This window comes from Cryptomeria japonica, chromosome 10 (genome assembly GCF_030272615.1).
Source record: "Cryptomeria japonica chromosome 10, Sugi_1.0, whole genome shotgun sequence".
NCBI classification, from domain to species: Eukaryota; Viridiplantae; Streptophyta; class Pinopsida; order Cupressales; family Cupressaceae; genus Cryptomeria; species Cryptomeria japonica.
This window is the reverse complement of record NC_081414.1, coordinates 158000518-158013144: the sequence shown is the minus strand read 5'-3', so window position 1 is coordinate 158013144 and position 12627 is coordinate 158000518. Positions and strand designations below refer to the sequence as shown.

General features: G+C 38.2%; 1 protein-coding gene and 1 long non-coding RNA gene across 4 annotated transcripts in view; both read left to right on the top strand.

Moving 5' to 3' along the window:
- The window catches only part of LOC131057704 (uncharacterized), a 197224-nt gene that overhangs the window by 147384 nt on the left and 37213 nt on the right, over positions 1–12627 (top strand). The gene's annotated exons all lie outside the window — the stretch shown is intronic.
- Positions 9549–10515, top strand: LOC131057705 (uncharacterized). The gene is made up of 3 exons (XR_009109028.1): positions 9549–9771; positions 9877–10028; positions 10121–10515. It is a non-coding gene; the product is annotated as an uncharacterized LOC131057705 (long non-coding RNA).

Below are 12627 nucleotides of genomic sequence, written 5' to 3'. Positions count from 1 at the left end.
GAAATAACATCAATAAATGCAAGATTTGAAAATGATTATCAAAACTGGAAACTATCCTTAATCTGGTCTGCCACTTCAAATCGGGCCCTAAAATTGATGAAAAAGTATTTAAGATGACACCAAATTTCGCCTTCATAAGCTCACTCTAAGGTCATGCTTTGATTTAGGTCTGATTAGGGTTTGCAAGATGGCTTAGGACTGATTTCCTTTACGTTTCAAGTCTGATTTTTCATCTTGGTGGACTTTGATCTCATTTTGCATCATTGGAAGGCGGACTTTGCAACAAATCTGCATTTCACCTTGTCGGAGTTTCCAGCAGTTCAACAACATTCTCTTGGCAGACTTTGACAAAGACTTGCAATGTCTTTTGATGATCTGAGTTTGTATCACTTGTGCAATGAATGAAATTGGACTTTATAAGTCTTGCATTGCTTTGAAATTGGACTTTTATCCCGATTTGCATTGCCAAAGTCAGAGTTTGATGAGTATCAGCATTATTGCGGATCAGAGTTTACAAAACTTTCGCAATATGACCAGTCGAAGTTGTTAATGCATGGTAGCTTATGCAAGATAAGATCTTCCTAACCTTCCTTGTTCTGTTATTTATCTACATGCTTCATGTCTGATTTATATTGCATATGATTATCGGATTGTACAAACATTGCTTATCATTATGCTATCGGGCTAACAACCCGATAGCATATTAATGTCAATTGTTAATTGGCATTAATATGCTATCAGGGTATTAACCCGATAGCATATTAAATGCTATAAGCTATTGGGTTAAATTCGCCGATACATACTTGCTATCGGGTGCATAAACATTGGCACTGATTCACATCTGTTATCGGGCTTAATTATATCGGACATATTTGTTATCGGGTTTAATGAATACACCGTTTCATTTGGCATTAACATTGGTTAACAAATGCACCGGTTGGATTATATACATCGTGCACTTTGAATCATCGGTGTTTATATGAACCGATTCATTACATTGATCAGTCATTATATTATGATATTACAATATGCTATCGGGGGTTTTTGAACCGATAATCAGCATTGTGTTAATGGTATAATTGTAAAGGCACCGATCAATGGGTGCATTGATCGGTCATGCCTAAAAGGCATGACCGGTCAATACACCAATTGACCGGTTGCCTAAATGATATATATGCCAATTGAATTCATTTGGAGAAGACAGAGAAAATATTAAATGATCCCTCTCCTTCAGACCTGCAGATAGAAATCAAAATTATTAGACATTGACATAATTCCTCATATCCATATATAGCATTCATAGTTCATAACTTGTTCTTTAATTGAAATTGAAATAACTTTACATGGTATCAGAGCCAAGGTAATCGAACCTAAGGCTATTCAATTTTGATGAAATTCAAGGACTAAGTTACAAACTACATCACATTCCCATAATGGCCAACGCTATCAGATTCGAAGATAGACTCGGAGGTAGTGAAGATTTTTCAGCGTGGAAGTTTAGAATCAAAATGATTTTAAGAGAAAACAAAGTTGATTCATATGTCTAAACTGAAAGTGCACAACCAGAAGATGAAACCGAGAAATCCACATGGATCGAGGGAAATGATAAGGCTTTTAAAATAATAGTGGATGGGGTAAGAAATAATATAATGCCCATCATTAGAAAGCACGAGACGACTTATAAAATGTTCAAGGCACTTGAAAGGACATTTGAGATATCAAATGCAAGTCGTACTCTGGCATTAAAATGAGAGATCAACCATATCAGTATGAACAAAGGGGAGACAATTAACTCCTACTTCATGAGGATATCAAGCCTAAGAGATGACCTAGCTTCCCTTGGATACGACGTCCAAAGCAAAGAGTTAACATTCATTGCTCTAGATGGATTGCCTAGTGGATGGAACACATTCGTCCAAGGCATCAGTGCTAGGTCCAAATATCCTAAGTTTGAAAGACTAAGAGATGACTGTCTACAAGAAGAATCCAGATTGAACAAGGTAGGAATAAAATAGAAGAATATAGATGAAGACTTGCAAGTCCTAAATACAAACATCAATAAGAAGTACAAAAAGAAGCAATTCAGGAAAAGAAAAGCTAAACAAGGCAAGAACACTTCTAAGAAAGACCTATCACATGTTCAATGTTATAGGTCTGACAAATTCGGACACTATGTTGCAAACTGTCCAGAGAAAGGGAAGCAAGCCACATTTGCAAACGTGAGGAAATCTAGAAGAGAAAATGACTCCGAAAACTATGTCCTCTACTCAGCACTTACAAGCCATGCTTCAAACAAGTCTAACTCATGGGTGATCGACAGTGGTTCATCCAGACACATCATCGGCTTTAGAAAAATACTAGACTCCATGATAGAGAAAGATGATGAGGAAGTAACCATCGGAGATGATTCTTCACATCCAGTCAGAGGAATTGGAACCTGCACCATCAAATTGAAGACAGGCATGTCACTACGACTTGAAGAAGTACTATATGTTCCAGGCATCAAAAGAAATCTAATCTCCATATCAGCACTAGAAGATCAAGGATACAGAGTGACCTTCATGGAAAACAAGGTGTTGGCTTGGCCAAAGAGATCCTCCATCAAAGACGCTAAGGTCATTGGTCGAAGACAAGGCTATTTGTATGAGCTATGTACAGAGCCCAATCTAGCATTGATCCATGAAGCAACTAATGCAAATGAAGTATGGCACAAGAGATTAGGCCATCTGAACTATAGAGCTTTGTCAACTATGGGAAACCTTGTCACAGGTCTACCTAAGTTGAAGCAATATCATTCAGAGGCATGCAAAGGGTGTGCCTTAGGTAAAAATACCAAAAGTGCATTTCAAAATAGTACTAGGAAAACTAGCAAAGTTTTGGAGTTAATTCATTCTGATGTATGTGGACCTATGTCCGTACCCTCGCTAGGCGGATTTTTGTACTATGTAATTTTTGTTGATGACTACTCTAGGAAGACGTGGATCTACTTTCTGAAATGTAAAGAATCAGAAGAGATCCTAAGTAGGTTTAAAGAGTTTAAAACATTAACAGAAAATCTCTCTGAAAAACAAAATTAAAACCTTAAGAACTAACAATGGGGGGGAATACACATCAGGACTATTTAAAGACTTTTGTAAAAATTCTGGGATTAAGAGGGAGTTGACAATACCTTATAATCCACAACAAAATGGAGTAGCTGAAAGGAAAAATAGGACCATAGTAGAAGCTGCCAAAGCTATGATACTAGATCAAAATCTAAACTTGAACCTTTGGGCAGAAGCAACTAACACTGCTGTGTACATACAAAATAGATGTCCTCATTCACACCTTGAAGATAAAACTCCTGAGGAAGTCTTTACCAAGACAAAACCAGATATCAGCCATCTTAGGATATTTGGGTGTCCGGTCTATATTCATGTACCTAAAGAGAAAAGACTAAAACTAGAACCCTTTGGAAAAAGGGGAATACTTGTAGGATACAGTGAAACTTCTAAAGCCTACAGAATCTATGTACAAGGGCAGAAAAATATTGAACTCAGTGGGGATGTAATCTTCGAAGAAGATTTAGCCTTCAAAAGGGCCCAAAATACAATAGAACGTGAAATTCATAATCCTACTCCTAACCTAGAAGAACCTACTCCTGAGCTTTAGAGGGAGTATCTTGAGGAAACTATAAGTGAAACACAAGACCCACCTATAGATAATCGCAAGAAAAGACCACTATGGGCCACCAAAACTATAGCAGAAGCTTAGAAGTTCGCTGCTCCTTCATGAACCTTCAGGGAAAGCAAGAGGCCTAATAAATTCATCAACTATGTTGCACTTATGAATGATCTCTCTAAAGCTGAACCTAACAATGTTTCAGATGCACTCAAACATCAAGTATGGATAGATGCCATGACTGAAGAATATTAGTCCATTATGAAGAATGATGTTTGGGAGATTGTTCCTAGGCCAACCAAGAAGTTTGTTGTGTCTTCTAAATGGTTGTTTAAAATTAAGCATGCTGTAGATGGTAGTATTGAAAAACACAAGGCCAGATTTGTAGCTAGAGGGTTCTCATAGAAGGAAGGAATAGATTACGAAGAAACATTTGCACCTGTTGCCAAGTACACATCAGTAAGAGCTGCCCTAGCCATTGCAGCAGCAAAGGGGTGGAAGGTACATCAGATGGATGTTAAGACAACATTCCTAAATGGCAAGATCGTGGAAGAAGTCTACTTAGAGCAACCTGAAGGGTTTGAAATTCATGATGCAGAGTCTCATGTGTGTAGACTCAAGAAAGCTCTCTATGGGCTCAAACAGGCTCCCAGAGCCTGGTATGAAAGAATTGACACCTATCTCTCAAAGCTGGGTTTCTCTAAGAATGATGCAAATCCTAATCTCTACCTCAAAAGAAATAAAGGTGATATGTTAATATTAATTTTATATGTTGATGACTTATTAATCACAGGAGATGATCACCTAATAGATCAATGCAAGAAAGATCTATCCACAAAATTTGATATGAAAGACTTGGGGCTTCTTCATTACTTCCTAGGATTGGAAGTATGGCAAAATTGTGATAATATTGTACTGAACCAAAGGAAGTACACCTTGGACATATTGACAAGATTTGGAATGCTAAACTGCAAACCCATGACCTCTCCTATGGAAACCAACTTCCATAAACTTAAAGAAGCAGCAGCAGAATCAAGACCTACTGACCCCACTCAATACAGGCAGATGATTGGGTTCCTGATGTATCTAGTAAATACAAGGCTAGATATCTGCTATGCTGTTAATGCCTTAAGTCAGTTCATGTGTGAACCTAAGGAGATACATCTGATTGCAGTAAAGCATATAATGAGATATCTACAAGGTACCCTAAAGCTTGGTCTTAAATATGAAAAGGTTGACATAGATCTACATGGATTTACAGATTCAGATTGGGTTGGCAGTGTGACTGACAGAAAGAGCACTTCAGGGTGCAGCTTCAGTTTAGGGTCAGCCATGATATCCTGGATCAGCAGAAAACAATCTTCAGTAGCTCAGAGTTCCACAGAGGCTAAATATATTGTAGCTTCAATGGCTGCCCGAGAAGCAGTATGGCTAAGGAAATTGCTCGTGGGATTATTTGGAGAACCTATGAAACCTACAGTCATTCAGTGTGATAATCAAAGCTGTATAAAACTCTCTATAAATCCAGTATTTCATGACAGGTCCAAACATATTGAGATTCCATATCACTATTTACGAGATATGGTTGACAGGAATGTGATATAGTTAGAATATGTGGGTACAGGAGATCAGACTGCAGATATTCTGACCAAACCACTTTCCAGAGTGAAGGTTGATCACTTCATAAAGGATTTAGGTATGATAGAAAGGTAATCTGCTTTGTAATCTATACTTACATATATTTAAGATGTTTAATATGTAAACTTCTTTGTCATGTTTGGACTATCTCTTGGCTTCTTGCCACCTGTGTTCATATCTAAGAGGTGACGATCTCTCAAATACTGAACACTTGTATGTAGACATCATAAGGTGACGATCTATGATAGTCAAACCAGTAATCATGTTGGATCACTGGTAAGTCATGGATGTGCCATGACTATGTTGTGATACAACATTTGTACAAATGTTATTGCATTATCACAACTTGGATATGATGAGAACTTAAGCACTTCTCATATGGTTATCCTTGTATTGCGTGTTAGGCAATACTAATAACATGTGTAGGTGATATCTCAACCATTGATCATGTTGGATCTCTGGTAAGTCATGGATGTGCCATGACTATGTTGTGATAAACATTTATAAATGTTATTGCACTTATCACAACTTGGATATGATGAGAAACTAACCTTTCTCATAGACTTATCCTTAAGTATTGCGTGTTAGGCAATACTGATATCACGTGTTAGGTGATATCTTGATGATTCTCTTACTTTTATCACATGTTAAAATAATACTTTATGTCACATGCTCAGGTGATGTTCTTCTATTTTGTATCATATGTCTTGATGGTACTTCTCATGTATAAATGATTTTTGCTGACTGACGTTATCTTAGTTATGAAAAGGAAATGTGATGTAGGTTGCCTTATCTATCTTCCAAAGCTAAGAGGGAGTGTTAATGCATGGTAGCTTATGCAAGACAAGATCTTCCTAACCTTCCTTGTTCTGTTATTTATCTACATGCTTCATGTCTGATTTATATTGCATATGATTATCGGATTGTACAAACATTGCTTATCAGAAGTTTGGTGTGATTTGCACAATGTTAGGTTGGAGTTTGTGGGGATTGTTCAGTATTGTCAAGATGGACTTTAAATGGATCTTGACATCTTGTATTTTGCACAACAAGGTCGGACTTTAGGAAGTTTTTGCATTGATTCACATTCTCTATGCACAATGCAGATCGGACTTTCAATGAATTTTGCAATGTTTGTCAAGGTCGGACCTTGATCAGATTTCGTACTGTCATGTTTGAGGGCAAAGCTTCTTGAAAGTTGAACAATTTTCACACCTTATGAAGGCAGAGTTTCAAGCTGATCAACATTTACCTTAGTGCAAAAATTCTTATTGTGTTCAATCACTTAGACACAAATGCAACATTTAGAACTTCTTGACAACTTCGACACCACACCGACATTTAGCATTCTGACAACAAATCAACAATGTTGACAACATTTAACATTTTGACAATTTTAGTGCTTGACCATTCTCCACCACGTTGACAACTTTGCGACAATTTTGACAACTTTCCAATATTGAGTAATGTTCACCGTATTGACAACATTGATGACTTGGTAAAGCTAACATTGTTGACAACATTTGTATGATTGATATCACACACCTCCTCAACCTTGTCTTGACAAAATTGAAGTCTTCTCACAAGCAAAGGATAATGATGCCTAAGAAACTACTGCCAAGCTAAGCAAAACGATTGCCCTAAAAGCAAAAAAGTGGGGGTCCCCATTTGCAATGGGGCGATGTGTAAAAATGGCACAACGGTTACTTCTCCTAGAGTTGGCTCTCCTGGTAGTTTGAAGGATAGGGTTTGTGCTTGTGATAGGCAAACTGATTGTTCTAGTGGTCTGGTGGAGTTAGCTCAAGGGTCAGGTCTTAAAGAGATTGTGCCTCTGATTGTGCATTCGGATTTGGAGATTTTATTGTTGGATCAGGGGAAGGTTACCTCCCCCGTTCGGTCCCCTTGGGTTGGTGTAATGGATGGCCTTGGTGGTCGTTTGAAGAATTCTTTCAACGAAGTCTCTTCTACTAAGTAGCTTTGGAAGGAGGAGCTTCCTTTGCCCAAAATTTTAGGTTGGAATGTTTATATGTCCCAGGGCAACGACTTGAGTGTTGATGGTGGTCAGGAGGGATCCTCCCTCCTTGATTTTGGGAAGGGTGTTTTGGGGATTGATTCTGATGTTTCAATGGTTGATGGTTCGAGCAATGAGGACCTTAATGGTACACCTTTTATCATGGTTAAATCTAAGAATCGAAGAAGGCCCTCCTCCCCCTATTCTTCCTAGGGAATGATGACTAGAAATAGATTAAAAGTTGATTGTGGGGAATCTAGAAGGAAAGGTAGGTCCTCTCTCATTTAGAGTAGGGAAAAGGAAAGCAAGCAGGTTATTGCAGAAGGTTTCCAGAAGACTCTTATGGAGATGTGCTTGAAAAGAACATTCTAGAGGAAACTATGAAGATTATTTCTTGGAATATTAAAATCACCCTCATAAGCATGAGCTCTTATCCAACCTAATAAGAGATCATAAGTTGGACATTATCTTTATTCAAAAAACTAAAATGCATCATATAAGTTAGTTATGTTGAAAAATTCCTTTTTCAAGGATTGTGGGCTCCATTGCTCTTACTCCGATGGAGCTTCAAGTGGGATTGCCACATTTTGCAATCCTAGGTTTGTGCAGGGATCTCCTCTGTTCTCTGATGCAAATTATGTTTCTACTTCTTTTACTCACTTGAGGGAAGGTGCTTCATGGATTACCTCTAATATCTATGCCCCAAATGTTAGGCAAGCCATAAGCAGATTATGTGCTTCCTTGTCAGTCAGAGATCGGAAAATCGCCCTAGACTCGCCAAACTCGGCAAGTTCGAGTCCGATTTATGCCCCCCGAGTTTGGCGAGTTTGGACTCAGACTCCTCCGCGTCTAGGGGGCGAACTCGCCGAGTTGGCGAGTTTGGCATAAACTCGCCAAACTTGACGAGTCTCGTGCCTACGACTTAGCTGGCGGCAAGGCCCCAAAAAATGCTTTTTTAAAAGTTTTTTTAATTTCTTTTTTTATGTTATTTGTCCTCCAACCCTAAAAGTGAACTTCATTTCATTCAACCCTAAAAGTGAACTTCATTTCATTTATCACATTGGGCTGCATTGTGTTTGGATTTGGTACATCAAGAGTTGGATAGAAAGAGTTTGCAGCTCATTTCAAGCTTGTTGTAAAAGGTAAGATTGTTTTTTTGAAGATTTTTTTGTTTCTTGTATGCAAAAATTCCATTTTCTATTCATTTATTTTGAAAGTTTTACATTTTCTTCCAAAATCTTTTGTATGTTTGTATGTTACTCTGTAGTATGTAGTATGTAGTTGTACTATGTAGGGTTTGTAATTTTTTTTTGTTAAAAAGTTACAATTTTATTTTTAAAAAAATTTACAAACCCTACCTTAGTTTTTTTGAATGTATGTATTAATTTCATTTTTTATTTGTGATGCTTTATTGCAGCAAACTTCACTTTATTATTTGCCTCAACTTCAAGTTTCGCAAAACTATCCTACAATGTCTACTTCAGCTTCTAGACCCCCCGTTAGAAAGGACCCTGCTTGCAAATATTATGAGGATTTTCCAGGGCAAGGAAAGGGGCAAACAAAATGTACATTTTGCAAAACGATATTCCATGGAGGTATATATAGACTGAAATACCATATTTCTAGTGTGGGTGGACATGATGCCAAACCATGCCTAAAAGCACTCCCTGAGGTCGTACGTGATTGTTATGTAATGCTTGAGGAAATTGAAAGGAAAAAGAAACAAAAGGAGGATCGAGCGGCCATTGGGAGAGAGGTAACTTTAGGAAGAGGGACATAGTTAGGTTGTGTTGGAGATCCTTCTTTCTTACCTCCATATCATCCCACTCAGTTTGCTACTGCTGGAGCAGGTGCTTCCACTTCTACTTCTATAAGTGGTAGTGCCATTGCCACTTCTCATGTTCCTAGCACTAGTAGTTGTAGTGGGAGTGTTAGCATTGGACCTAGGATTCATAAATCTAGGCTGGATACCTTCTTTGTGCCTCGCACTACTCCTGGGTCCCAACAGTCGCTTGAGAACATGGGTTGGAACAAGGAGGTCCATGATGCTGCTAAAATGGCAGTTGGCAGGTTTTGGGTCTACGAGAGTGTTCCATTCTTTACAGCCAGGTGAATGTTTTATGTTTGATTGTTTTAATTTTTATACTTTGATTCTTCGTTTTATTTTTTCTCGTACATACTACATAGTACATAGTACATACTTAACTTATCTCATTAAATTTATTTGTGACAGGTCTCCTTATTGGCAAGAAATGGTTGATGCCCTTACCATATGCGGGGCAGGGTTCAAAGCCCGTTCTAAGTCTGATTTGAGGGGACCCATTTTGACTCAATTGGTGAATGATGTGAAGAAGGAATTAGGTGAACAATGCCAGATATGGAGCACTAAAGGTTGCACCATCATGACTGATTGTTGGACGGATAGGAGAAATAGAACTCTCCTTAATTTTCTTGTTTCTTCCGTAGGTGATTGATTAATTTTAGTTTCATTTAGTCTTTAATTTTTTATTTTTTATTTAATGGTTTATTGAATGATCATTGATCTTGCTTTATTTTTTTATTTCAAGGGGCACCGTTATCATCAAGTCCATCAATGCCTCCGCCCATTGCAAGAATGCCACCTACCTAGGTGAGCAGATAGAGGAGGTGATTGGTGAGGTGGGTGAGGAGAACATGGTATAGGTGGTGACCGACAATGCAACAAATTATGTTGCTGAGGGTAAACTTTTGATTACAAACTAATTTTGTTTGTAAATTAATTACTATTTTGTAACTTCATTAATTACAATGCAACAAATTATGTTGTTGCAGGTAGACTATTGATGGAGAGGCACCCATCTATAGTTTGGACTCCATGTGGTGCCCATTGCATTGACCTCATGTTGGAGGATATTGGAAAACTCCGATGGGTCAAGAGATGTGTAGAAAGAGCAAGAAATGTGTGCAAATTTGTATATAATCATTCATGGGTGTTGGCTCTTATGAGACAATACACAGAGCAGAAGGAGTTAGCTCGTCCAGGAATCACAAGATTTGCCACAAACTTCATCACATTGCAGTCCATGTTTCGCTCTAAGTCAGCCTTGAGACATATGATTGTCGGTGAGGAGTGGTCTTCCTCATCCTATGCTGCCACCCCTACAGGGAAAGATATGGCAAACTGCATTTTTGATGAGCGAGACTTTTGGGTCCCTTGTGATGAGATAGTGAAGGTAAATTTTTTATAAATTCTACAATTTAACTATTTGTTTTATAACTTATGATATATATTCTCTTATTTGCTCATTTTTCTAAATTACACAATATTTTCAATTTTGCAGTATGTTAAGCCCTTGGTGGTTTTGTTTCGAGTTGTAGATGGAGAAAAGCCCACAATGGGCTACATATATGAGGGCATGGATAGGGCGAAGGAGGGCATCAAATCCGTGTATGGAGGAGATGAGAGCAAGTATGGTCCCATTTGGGAGATCATTGATAGGAGATGGCATCATTAGCTTCATAGGCCCATTCATGCAACAACCTATTATCTGAATCCGGCATTCCATTTTATCCCTTCTTTCAAGGCTGATGTGGAGGTCCTTAATGGACTATACTAGATCATGGAGAAGATGGCACCTACTGGTACTACTCAAATAGAGCTTATTCGAGAGCTACAGTTGTTCTCAAATGCATAAGGGGAGACCTTCTCTTGTCCTATCGCCAAAGACAGTAGGACAACTATGATGCTAGGTAAAAATAAATTCTAAGGCTTAATTTTAGTTTTCTTGCATATTGTTAAATGAGTTCATGAGTGAGACTGATTTTATTTATTTTTCTCATTTCAAACTCAGATAATTGGTGGAGCTTTTTTGGCCCATTGACACCAAATATTCAGAAGTTGTCCATTCGCATCTTGAGCCAACCATGCAGCACATCTAGTTGTGAGCGCAATTGGAGTATGTGCAATAGATTATCTATGGAGAAGACGAATGATCTCGTCTTTGTTCAATACAACCTCTGCCTGAGAATGAGAAAGAATGCATTAGTTGACATCTCTCCTATCATTCTTGATGAGGTTGATCCTGATGCAGAGTGGACCACTGAGATAGATCCCGCAGCTATCTTTAGTGATGATGACACTGATTGGATTGACCAGGTAGATATAGAGGTTGAGGTTGTAGCCATGACAGAGGAGCGAAGAGCACGAGCAAATACAAAAGATTCAGAGGCAGATGTTGATAGTGACACAGATCTTCCTGATGTTGGTGAGCATGGCATGGTGTCACGGGGAGCGGCTATGGCTGCCGAATCATCCAGGACCTACCTTAAACACCTTCGTAGGGGGTCGGGGCGAGAGGGTGCACGCTCCTCTGAGCCATAGGCTTGTAGTTGTATTTACCTTTGATATTTGTGTGGAACATTTGATGATGATCATATGATGACATGGATTTTTTATTCCATGAGTTTTGTAATATTGTATACATTTGACAATATTTATATATCTATGTTTGTTATTTCCTTCAGCTACAATTTGCGTTTATGCTTATGTGATTGATGTATACTTGTGTATGTAATCAAATGAACCGAGTTTGATGATGTTATTATGTCTTTAAGGTGTATTCAATAAAGGGTGCATGAAACAAGTTTTAAATCTTTAAAAATCTCTAAATTTCTTGAGTTTTTCACTTTCGCAAGTCCAACCGAGTCTGAACTTGAGTCTGACTCCGAGTCCGAGTTGGCCTTGCCGAGTCCGAGCCCCGTTTCTTTGGTCTTTAGAGGGTCTATTCGCTCTGCTTAGTGGTTGGTTATGGGAGACTTAAATACTCCCTTGAAAGATAGTGAGAAATTGGGAGGTTCTCAAATTCCACTTGATAGCAGATTGCATTTAATGGACTTTATAAATTACAATGCCCTTTGGACCTTGAGCTATAGGGGGCTTCATTCACCTAGTCTAATAGGAGGGTTGGTCCTGATTTTATTCAGGTTAAGCTTGATTAGGTGTTGATATCTCTTGATTGGCTCTTTTTGTATTCCTGCTTTTTATCAATGCTCTGTAGAATTGGCTTTGATCTTTTTCCCATTTCCCTTTTAGTGGACCTTTTGGGAAGAAAAAGAAGTTTTCCTTTTCGTTTCGAAATTTTTTGGTTAAATCATCTTGATCTTTTTAACAAAATAAGGGAATGGTGGAATGCCAAGATTGATGGTATGATTATGTATGGAGTAGCTAAGAAGCTGAGTTTGGTTAAGGTTAAGGTGAAACATTGGGATAAAACCTCTTTTGTTCATATTTTATGAAAGAAAGAGGTAATTCTAAGGGATTTAAAGATTGTTCAAGATGC